General features: G+C 46.6%; 3 non-coding genes across 3 annotated transcripts in view; all 3 read left to right on the forward strand.

Annotated features, from left to right (window-relative positions):
* The first annotated feature begins 4,883 nt into the window (after positions 1 to 4,883).
* LOC149408519 (small subunit ribosomal RNA) lies at positions 4,884 to 6,822 on the forward strand. The gene has a single exon (XR_016305531.1). It is a non-coding gene; the product is annotated as a small subunit ribosomal RNA (ribosomal RNA).
* A 331-nt stretch (positions 6,823 to 7,153) lies between these two features.
* On the forward strand, positions 7,154 to 7,315 carry LOC149408520 (5.8S ribosomal RNA). The gene has a single exon (XR_016305530.1). It is a non-coding gene; the product is annotated as a 5.8S ribosomal RNA (ribosomal RNA).
* Positions 7,316 to 7,728: 413 nt separating this feature from the next.
* The window catches only part of LOC149408521 (large subunit ribosomal RNA), a 4,064-nt gene continuing 1,792 nt past the window's right edge, over positions 7,729 to 10,000 (forward strand). Inside the window, exon 1 of the ribosomal RNA XR_016305533.1 lies at positions 7,729 to 10,000. This exon is cut by the window's right edge and continues 1,792 nt beyond it. This is a non-coding gene — a ribosomal RNA (large subunit ribosomal RNA).

Genomic DNA, 10,000 nt, shown 5'->3' on the forward strand with positions numbered 1-10,000 from the left:
TGTAATTGGTCATGCCTAATATATATAAATCGATGGGTAAAGCCAAGGGTAACGTCCATAGAGCCGCGAGAATAAAAAAACCTTAAAAAAAATTTATGGACTCTTTCAATGCGTAAAGTGTATGTTAATTCATGTGGAGCGAGCCAAGATGATAACTGCAACAGAAGCGGTACATGATTACCAGAATGCTCATAAAGAATGTTTCATTACAGTTTCAGTTGTTGTTTCAGTTAAATTTAAAAGCAGTTTCCGAGTTGTTGCTCTGAAGGGGGTACTGTCAGTACCTAAAACAGGGCAAGAAAGTGGTGGTTCTCCTCCAGAATGTTATTTTTTTTTTTTAACCGAATTTTCGAAAAAAAAAAAGACGATGGAGACGTGTCCCGTATTCTGGTTAGGTTAGGGGTTAGTGACCGGATAAATCGTCAAAATTAAAATTCAACAAACCTTTAAACGGCGATGTGAGGTCATGAAAAGTGATGAAACAAAAACTAGGTTGAATAGGTTACGAGTATAAGTATTTAACCCAAATTTTTGTTTCATCACTTTTAATGACTTCATATCACTTTTTCAATGTGTGTTCTGTTGTCATTGTGGTGATTTATCATGCAACCTGATTGCATTTATCAATTATCTTTTAATTTTAATTAATTTATTTATTTCATCGACACTCGTGGCGGTTTTCGATAAACTTAGTGTGGCTTTCTTCAGTCGCCCTATGTATTATGATATATATAAAATTTATGATCAATATGGTTCCATGCTAACTCAACACGGTGACTGTTCAACACACTTTTAAAAAGTGATATAGAATCATTAAAAACGATGATTTGTTTAAACCTAACCTAACCTAACCTTACCTAACCTAACCTAAACCTAACCTAACCCAACCTAACCTAACCTGACCTAACCTAACCTACTTAACCCAGTAAAAAAAAGTTTTTGGTTTCATCACTTTCCATGACTTTACATAACTTTTTAAATATGTGATGAATTATCATTTTGATAATTTATCCGGTCGCCGATCAATATAATATAGAAACCCAACTTACGACTTGTAGTATGATATCGAAAAAAGAAATAAATTCACAAACCTTTCTTCTTTTTTTCGTCTTTTTGATGAGTTCAAAACATTGTAGACGATAGATGGCGTAGCGGTTTCGGGGGAAATTAGGTTTTTTGTTATTATTCTTCTTATGCTGTGTACCTAAGTGTCATATTTATGTGTGAATAAAAAATTATATATAATAATAGTAATTATTTATTTTTTGGAATAACTTTACTGAGTAAAACCTAATATTGTAATATTTAATTATCGAAGATAATATTAGCGAATTCTAAAAGAAAATCTGAAAGAGAAAAATCACCAAAATAATAAAAAAAAAAATCAGTCCTAGATGTGACCGTATCCTTTTCTGATTTTTCTGTTTCAGATTTTCGTTTAGAAATCGCTAATATTGTCTTCGATAATTAATAAATTAAAAAAATCATTTTCGTCAGGAGGTGAGGGAATGCAATTCAGAGCGGCGGGCGCGGGTAAAGCGCGGGAGTAACTGGGACGCACTTAACGGCCCTCGACGTGTTTTCAAAATTTTCTTATTTAAAAATAAAATATTTATTTTATTTAAATTTCAGAATCGAACTCATAACGTCATTCTTAGTGTAGAATAATAAATTTAGCCGCGGTTCGGTGCAGCGGGGCCGGCGATGAGTGGGATCTGATATCGAGTAGCGGCCGCGGGTGGACGGCGGGAGTAACTGCGACGCACCCGATGACGCCATTTGCCCCGGGCACGGTGTGATTTAAAAGAAAAAAAAAAAAAAACTTTTTTTTGACGTATTTTATTTCAGAATCTAATTCGGAACGCCATTCTTAGTGTAGAATATTAAATTTAAAGGTTTCGGGAGCATTGGGACCGGAGCTGCCAAGATCTCATTTCGGATGATAGCCGCGGGTAAACGGCGGGAGTAAACGGGCCGCACTTAATGGCCCTCAATGTGAAATTGTAATTTATTTATTTTTATAGATTTTTATTTCGGAATCGAATTCGGAACGTCATTCTTGTAGCGTAGAATAAAAAATTTTAAATGTTACGGGAGCATTGGGACCGGAGCGGAGCTGAGAGGATCTCATTTCGGGTGGTAGCCGCGGGTAAACGGCGGGAGTAAACGGGCCGCACTTAATGGCCCTCAGTGTGAAAATGTTTATTTTTAGTTTTCTTATCATGTATGTATGTATGTATGTATGTATGTACGTATGTACGTATGTATGTATGTATGTATGTATGTATGTATGTATGTATGTATGTATGTATGTATAATTTAACATTTCGATAGTGAGAAGACGTGAGCGACGAGGGTAAATTTATTTTTTCGAGACCGAGCGTGAGCAGTCGGGCAGACGGCCGGAGATGAGGCGACGCGGCTCGCGCTACTGCGGCCGGTTCCGCGAGAGGCCCGACCGCCCGGGCGTCCGTCTGAGCGCAGTCGAGGAGTCGGAGCGGGCGCATCGCGGTCTGTAATAGTCGGTGAATTTGTTTTATTCGAATCCCTTTTAAAATCGTTTTCTTACTATGCATGTATGTATGTATGTATGTATGTATGTATGTATGTATGTATGTATGTATGTATGTATGTATGTATGTATGTATGTACTTGTGTATAAATATACAAAAATCTCTTCACTTTATATGTTTTGTTATGATTTTTTTTTTCTCCTATTTACATATGTTTTAAAAGTAAAATTTTATTATTATTTTTTTACACTTCACAGACGAGTGTTTTTGGACTCTTGTAGAGGGTAAAAATGTTAATTTTTAATTGAATATATTTTTAAAAAATGTACGTGTAAATATGAATTTATTTGATTTAATTTCAATGTCGTCTATTAAGTTTTTTTTTTTTTAACTCAACAGAATAAATGATATAATATAACAATTCTAAAATGTTGCCTAGTCTTGTGGGTGCCGGGTGAATTTTCTTTATGTATCAGGTTAGGTTAGTTAGGTTAGGTTAGGTTAGGTTAGGTTAGGTTAGGTTAGGTTAGGTTAGGTTAGGTTAGGTTAGGTTAGGTTAGGTTAGGTTAGGTTAGGTTAAGTTAGGTTGGTTAGGTTAGGTTAGGTTAGGTTTGGTTAGGTTAGGTTAGGTTAGGTTAGGTTAGGTTAGGTTAGGTTAGGTAAGGTTAGGTAGGTTAGGTTAGGTTAGGTTAGGTTAGGTTAGGTCAGGTCAGGTTAGGTGCGATTACAATTTTTGCAAATAGATAAATTGACAAAAAGTTGACAAAAATTTTGCCAATAAAATTTATGCCAATATAATTTTATGCCAATAAAATTTTATGCCAATAAAATTTTCTGCCAATAAAATTTGATGCCAATAAAATTTTCTGCCAATATAATTTTATGCCAATAAAATTGTATGCCAATAAAATTTTTTTGCCAATAATTATTAGCAAAAAATTGATCTTTGTCAATGGAATTTAAATTTAAAAAAGTAAAATAAATACAAAACAATACAAGAACAACGCGTCAACTCAACAGAGATCAAATGGGAAAATAATTCACCGACTCAGATATTTTCATATCGGAGGGTTCGGCTCGGTAGAACTCCTAACGGGGCCTATAAATAAATCCTACAGATCCCTCAACATAAACATTTAAAAAAATCTTTTGTTATCCTACATGTATTCAAAATGACCGACTTTTGCATCTTTATATATAAATTTTTTGATAGATCTAATACGCCTAAATTTTTAATAAGAGAGCTTAGGTATAATGCCGGTAGCCGAAATAACGAATGGTAATATTTTTATAGCCTGAGAATGCCAAATTCTTTTTTTCTCATTTCCTAAATCTGTGTATTTTCTTATTTTTTCACTAACAGATTTTTGAATATTACAGGAATTCGGGAATAGCGACATCGATGATATAAGTTATTTTTAAAAAATTTGTCATGTAAAACTATATCGGTCTATTATGACTAATCGCTCGATCTGTTAGTTATATATTTAGTTAGTTATGTTAGTTATTTATTATTATTATTATTATATATATGTTAAGTTTTTATTTTTATTTGAAATATGTTCTTATTGTGTAAATTTGAAATAACTACGTACCTCTGTATTAAGTTTTTTTAAACTCACCGGGAACGGTCGGTCGGTATCACCGATTAAATGAAATAATTTAAAATTTCCAAAATGCGAATACGAAAGTAAATTTATTTACCGAGACCGAGCGCCTTGTGCCCGGTTTCGCGAGCCGCCCGAGGCCCGACGGCCCGGCCGCCTGCGGCCTTCGAGGGGTCGGAGCGGGCGCACCGCGCTCGGCGCCGTCCCGAGCGAGAACGCGACCCGGCACAGCTTTGTGCCCGCCGAGTGTGGCGGGCTCTCGATGCACGGCGTTCGCAAACTGCGGCGGCCTATCGGTCGTGTCGGCGGTGTTATTTGCGAGAAACTACGTGACGCCCGCTTCTGCGCGGCGTTCGCGCTCATGTTTGACTCTGGAGTTCCGCGCGAGCAGAATTTTCAAAAGCAAAGGCGGAGGATTTTATCCCCGTCTCACTGTTGCCTCGCCAAAGGCGTGCGCTTTCGGTGTACACGTTTTACGAATGGGAATTATAAATCGGACGATAGCGTCGTCGCGGGTGCGGTCTCTCTCTCTCGGGCGGGAGCCGTCCTACGCGCGCTTTCTTCGTTTGAAGCAAAAATTTTCCCGCGGAGCTTTCGTCTAGCGACGGTCGCCGAGCGGGAGAATATAGCGGTACGCATAATGAGCGTGACTCGTGCGGGTGACTCCGTCGCGTGTTCTTTAACGCCGTGTTGTCCGCGCCCTCTACGCGAGGGCGGGCCTCTGTCGTTCGGAGGATTAAAAACCCTCCGACGGTGGTGCAGCTCCCTGGTTGATCCTGCCAGTAATCATATGCTTGTCTCAAAGACTAAGCCATGCAAGTCTCAGTAAAAGCCGAATTAAGGTGAAACCGCGAATGGCTCAATATATCAGTTTTGGTTCCTTAGATCGTACACGGTTACTTGGATAACTGTGGCAATTCTAGAGCTAATACATGCAAACGAGGTTCTGACCGGTAACGGGAGGAATGCTTTTATTAGATCAAAAACCAATCGGCGGCGGGGTTCGCGCCCCGTCCGTCGCCATTCGAGATGACTCTAGATAACTTTGAGCTGATCGCACGGTCTAGCACCGGCGACGCATCTTTCAAATGTCTGCCTTATCAACTGTCGATGGTAGTTTATGCGACTACCATGGTTGTCACGGGTAACGGGGAATCAGGGTTCGATTCCGGAGAGGGAGCCTGAGAAACGGCTACCACATCCACGGAAGGCAGCAGGCGCGCAAATTACCCACTCCGGCACGGGGAGGTAGTGACGAAAAATAACGATACGGGACTCGTCCGAGGCCTCGTGATCGGAATGATTACACTTTAAATCCTTTAATGAGGATCCATTGGAGGGCAAGTCTGGTGCCAGCAGCCGCGGTAATTCCAGCTCCAATAGCATATACTAAAGTTGTTGCGGTTAAAAAGCTCGTAGTTGAAATTGTGTCCTGCGGTGTCGGTCTACCGAATGCGGTACGACAGGCACGTCTGCGGGGCTTCTCGCCGGTGCGTCCACCGCCGGCGTGTGTCGGTCGGCCTCACGGTCGGCCGCGCACCGAGGCGGGCCGTCGCGGCTGTTTACTTTGAACAAATTAGAGTGCTCAAAGCGGGCTAACACTTGCCTGAATATTGTACGCATGGAATAATAGAATAGGACCTCGGTTCTGTTTTGTTGGCTTTCTGATACCAGAGGTAATGATTAATAGGGACGACTGGGGGCATTCGTATTGAGACGTTAGAGGTGAAATTCTTGGATCGTCGCAAGACGGACTAAAGCGAAAGCATTTGCCAAAGGTGTTTTCATTAATCAAGAACGAAAGTTAGAGGTTCGAAGGCGATTAGATACCGCTGTAGTTCTAACCATAAATGATGCCAGCCAGCGATCCGCCGAAGTTTCATAATTTTAACCCGGTGGGCAGCTCCCGGGAAACCAAAGCTTTCGGGCTCCGGGGGGAGTATGGTTGCAAAGCTGAAACTTAAAGGAATTGACGGAAGGGCACCACCAGGAGTGGAGCCTGCGGCTTAATTCGACTCAACACGGGAAAACTCACCAGGCCCGGACACTGGAAGGATTGACGGATTAACAGCTCTTTCTCGATTCGGTGGGTGGTGGTGCATGGCCGCTCTTAGTTGGTGGAGCGATTTGTCAGGTTAATTCCGGTAACGAACGTAACTCTAGCCTATTAAATAGACGTGCAACCGGTATCACGAGGGTCCGTGTGCGCGCGGCTTCGGCGTTCGCGCGTCGGGGTCGTGCGTTTCGCGGTCTTCACTACCGGCGTACAATGAAAATCTTCTTAGAGGGACCGGCGGTATATATAGCCGCACGAGATTGAGCAATAGCAGGTCTGTGATGCCCTTAGATGTCCTGGGCCGCACGCGCGCTACACTGAAGGGATCAGCGTGTCCTCCTTGGCCTAACGGCCCGGGTAACCCGATGAAACCCCTTCGTGATAGGGATTGGGGTTTGCAATTCTCCCCCATGAACGAGGAATTCCTAGTAAAAGCGAGTCACCAGCTCGCGTTGATTGCGTCCCTGCCCTTTGTACACACCGCCCGTCGCTACTACCGATGGATGATTTGGTGAGGTCTTCGGACTGGTGCGCGGAAGCTCTCACGGGCATCCGACGCGTCGGAAAGTTTGACCGAATTTGATCATTTAGAGGAAGTAAAAGTCGTAACAAGGTTTCCGTAGGTGAACCTGCGGAAGGATCATTTCCTGTGTTTAATGTTTGTGCTTTCCATGATATGAAATATTATTATGAAACAAAACATATATTATACATATAAACCATAATCGAACGAATGCTAAATTACTGCGTCGGAGATCGCCCTAGGGCGCCGATGCGAACCGAGAACCGCCGGCGTCGAGCGGAGGAGGGCTCCGTCCTCTATCCGCTCGTCCGGTGAAATTTTACCCGTCGCCGTGAAGGCGGCGGTACAAAATTAATCTTTTTGTCGAATGGAATTATAAACATTTCGAAAACGCAAACCAAATTGTAAAAACCGAAAACTAAAACGTATCTATTTATGTTTGTTTTATCATTATTACCCTGAACGGCGGATCACTCGGCTCGTGGGTCGATGAAGAACGCAGCTAAATGCGCGTCAGAGTGTGAACTGCAGGACACATGAGCATCGACATTTCGAACGCACATTGCGGTCCGAGCAAGACGTAGTTTGTCGACGGACCACTCCTGTTTGAGGGTCGCGCACACAATGCGACCAGACTGTTCTCTCGCCCCCGTCCTCGGACGTGTGGGCGCGCAGAGCGAGCGTTGCCGGCGTCGCCGGGGCCCGCGCGCGTCGTCTCCTCGGAGACGCGCGCCGGGACCTCGGCGTCCGGTTAAATTTGACGAAGTGCTCTCTCGATGCGCGCGATTTCCGCTTGCGTTATACCAAACGCGGAGGAACGCGTGCGAGCCTTGAGCTAGCGACGACGCTGAAAACTGGGCAGTCTACCGCGCGAGCGGTCGGCTGTCCGGGGCGATCTTCGCGCTCTCGGCCGCGCGCACCTCCGCGGACGCTCGTCGGTTTCGCGCCCGCTTGACAGAGTCTGCACGGGCGAGAATACGCGCACACTGTTGCTTTGCGTACTTCTCGAATTTATAAAATTTTTGTTGTCGACCTCAAATCAGGAGAGATCACCCGCCGAACTTAAGCATATCAGTAAGCGGAGGAAAAGAAACTAACGAGGATTCCCCGAGTAGCGGCGAGCGAAACGGGAAGAGCCCAGCGCTGAATCCTGCGGCCCCGGCGGGCCGCCGGGAAATGTAGCGTTCGGGAGGAGAGTTATACATACACGCGCGGTCATTAGTCACGGCTGCCTGTCCAAGTTCATCTTGAACGGGGCCCGCTTACCCGCAGAGGGTGCCAGGCCCGTGGTGACGGTAGCCGGCCGCGACGGTCTCTCTCCCTAGAGTCGGGTTGCTTGAGAGTGCAGCCCTAAGTGGGTGGTAAACTCCATCTAAGGCTAAATACTACCACGAGACCGATAGCGAACAAGTACCGTGAGGGAAAGTTGAAAAGAACTTTGAAGAGAGAGTTAAAGAGTACGTGAAACCGTTCAGGGGTAAACCTGTGGAACTCAAACGAGCGAACGGGGAGATTCATCGTGTCTTCCGTCGGGGCTCGCGCCTCGCGCAAACCTTCGCCTTCGGCTTTCGGGTCGGGGCGGTGGGTGCGCGGGTGCGCCGTCAGGCTCCCGGAGCGCGTGCACTTCTCCCTTAGTATAACACCGCGACCCGTCGCGCCGCGGTCGAATGCGCCGTGCGGTTGACCCGTCTCGCTCTGCGAGGCGGAGCCGCGGTGTCCACGGCCGCGGCGTACATTACGCAGCGACGGTAGAGAACGAGGATCGCGTCCGCCCCTCGCGGGCGTCCGTCGCGCTGCAGCGGCGTCCTTCGCGTGGCCCCCGGCGTCTAGTGCGTCGCGGGTGTCGCGCGTCGGGTGTCCGTCGTTAGCGGCGCGCTCTCGGACGGGACGCGTCCCGGTCGGCGGTGGTTTTGTTTTGGGCACTCACAGGACCCGTCTTGAAACACGGACCAAGGAGTCTAGCATGTGCGCGAGTCATTGGGAACACTGATAAACCCAGAGGCGAAATGAAAGTGAAAGGCCGGCCTCGAGCCGGTCGCAGGGAAGATGCGCGGGCGTCGTCAGACGCCCCGCCGCATTCCCGAGGCGTTTCGAGAAAGCCCCCGTGCGATTATCGAGACGCACTGAGAGCGTACACGCTGGGACCCGAAAGATGGTGAACTATGCCTGGTCAGGTCGAAGTCAGGGGAAACCCTGATGGAGGACCGAAGCGATTCTGACGTGCAAATCGATCGTCCGAACTGGGTATAGGGGCGAAAGACTAATCGAACTATCTAATAGCTGGTTCCATCCGAAGTTTCCCTCAGGATAGCTGGCGCTCGAGAAACATGACGGTTTTCGGACCGCCATTCGCACAGTCTCATCCGGTAAAGCGAATGATTAGAGGCATTGGGGCCGAAATGGCCTCAACCTATTCTCAAACTTTAAATGGGTGAGATCTCCTTCTTGCTCGAAGATGAAGTAGGAGCTCGGATGGGAGTGCCAAGTGGGCCAATTTTGGTAAGCAGAACTGGCGCTGTGGGATGAACCAAACGTCGAGTTAAGGCGCCCAATGAACGCTCATCGGATACCATAAAAGGCGTTGGTCGCTCAGGACAGCAGGACGGTGGCCATGGAAGTCGGAATCCGCTAAGGAGTGTGTAACAACTCACCTGCCGAAGCAACCAGCCCTGAAAATGGATGGCGCTGTAGCGTTCAGCCTATACTCGACCGTTGCAGGCAAGCGGGGCGTTCGTGCGGCTCCGGCCGTGCGATCGTTTTGAAGCCGCAACGAGTAGGATGGCCGCGGCGGTGTGCGCAGAAGGGTCTGGGCGTGAGCCCGCCTGGAGCCTCCGTCGGCGCAGATCTTGGTGGTAGTAGCAAATACTCAAGCGAGGTCCTTGAGGGCTGATGTGGAGAAGGGTTTCGCGTTAACAGCCGTTGCACGCGAGTTAGTCGATCCTAAGCCCTAGGAGAAATCCGATGTTGATGATGGTGTAAAGTTATACGATTTTACTAAAGATTGTTTTCTTAAAAGTACACCCGTCGGGCGAAAGGGAATCCGGTTGCAGTTCCGGAACCCGGCTGCGGAACCGTCTTAAAAATCGTTCCCTCGCAAGAGAGTTCGTCGGGGTAACCCAAAGTGGCCTGAAGACGCCGACGGGAGATCCGGAGAGAGTTATCTTTTCTGCCTGAGCGTTCGAGCGCCCTGGAATCCCATAGCGGGGAGATAGGGCTCGGGACGCGAAGAGCATCGCCGATGCGGCGGTGTCCGGATCGGCCCCTCGGACCTTGAAAATTCAGGTGAGGGATACGCGGAGAT

The sequence above is a fragment of the Hesperophylax consimilis genome, unplaced genomic scaffold, assembly GCF_061612785.1.
Source record: "Hesperophylax consimilis isolate HC1 unplaced genomic scaffold, BYU_Hcon_1.0 scaffold_231, whole genome shotgun sequence".
In the NCBI taxonomy this organism is placed as follows: Eukaryota; Metazoa; Arthropoda; class Insecta; order Trichoptera; family Limnephilidae; genus Hesperophylax; species Hesperophylax consimilis.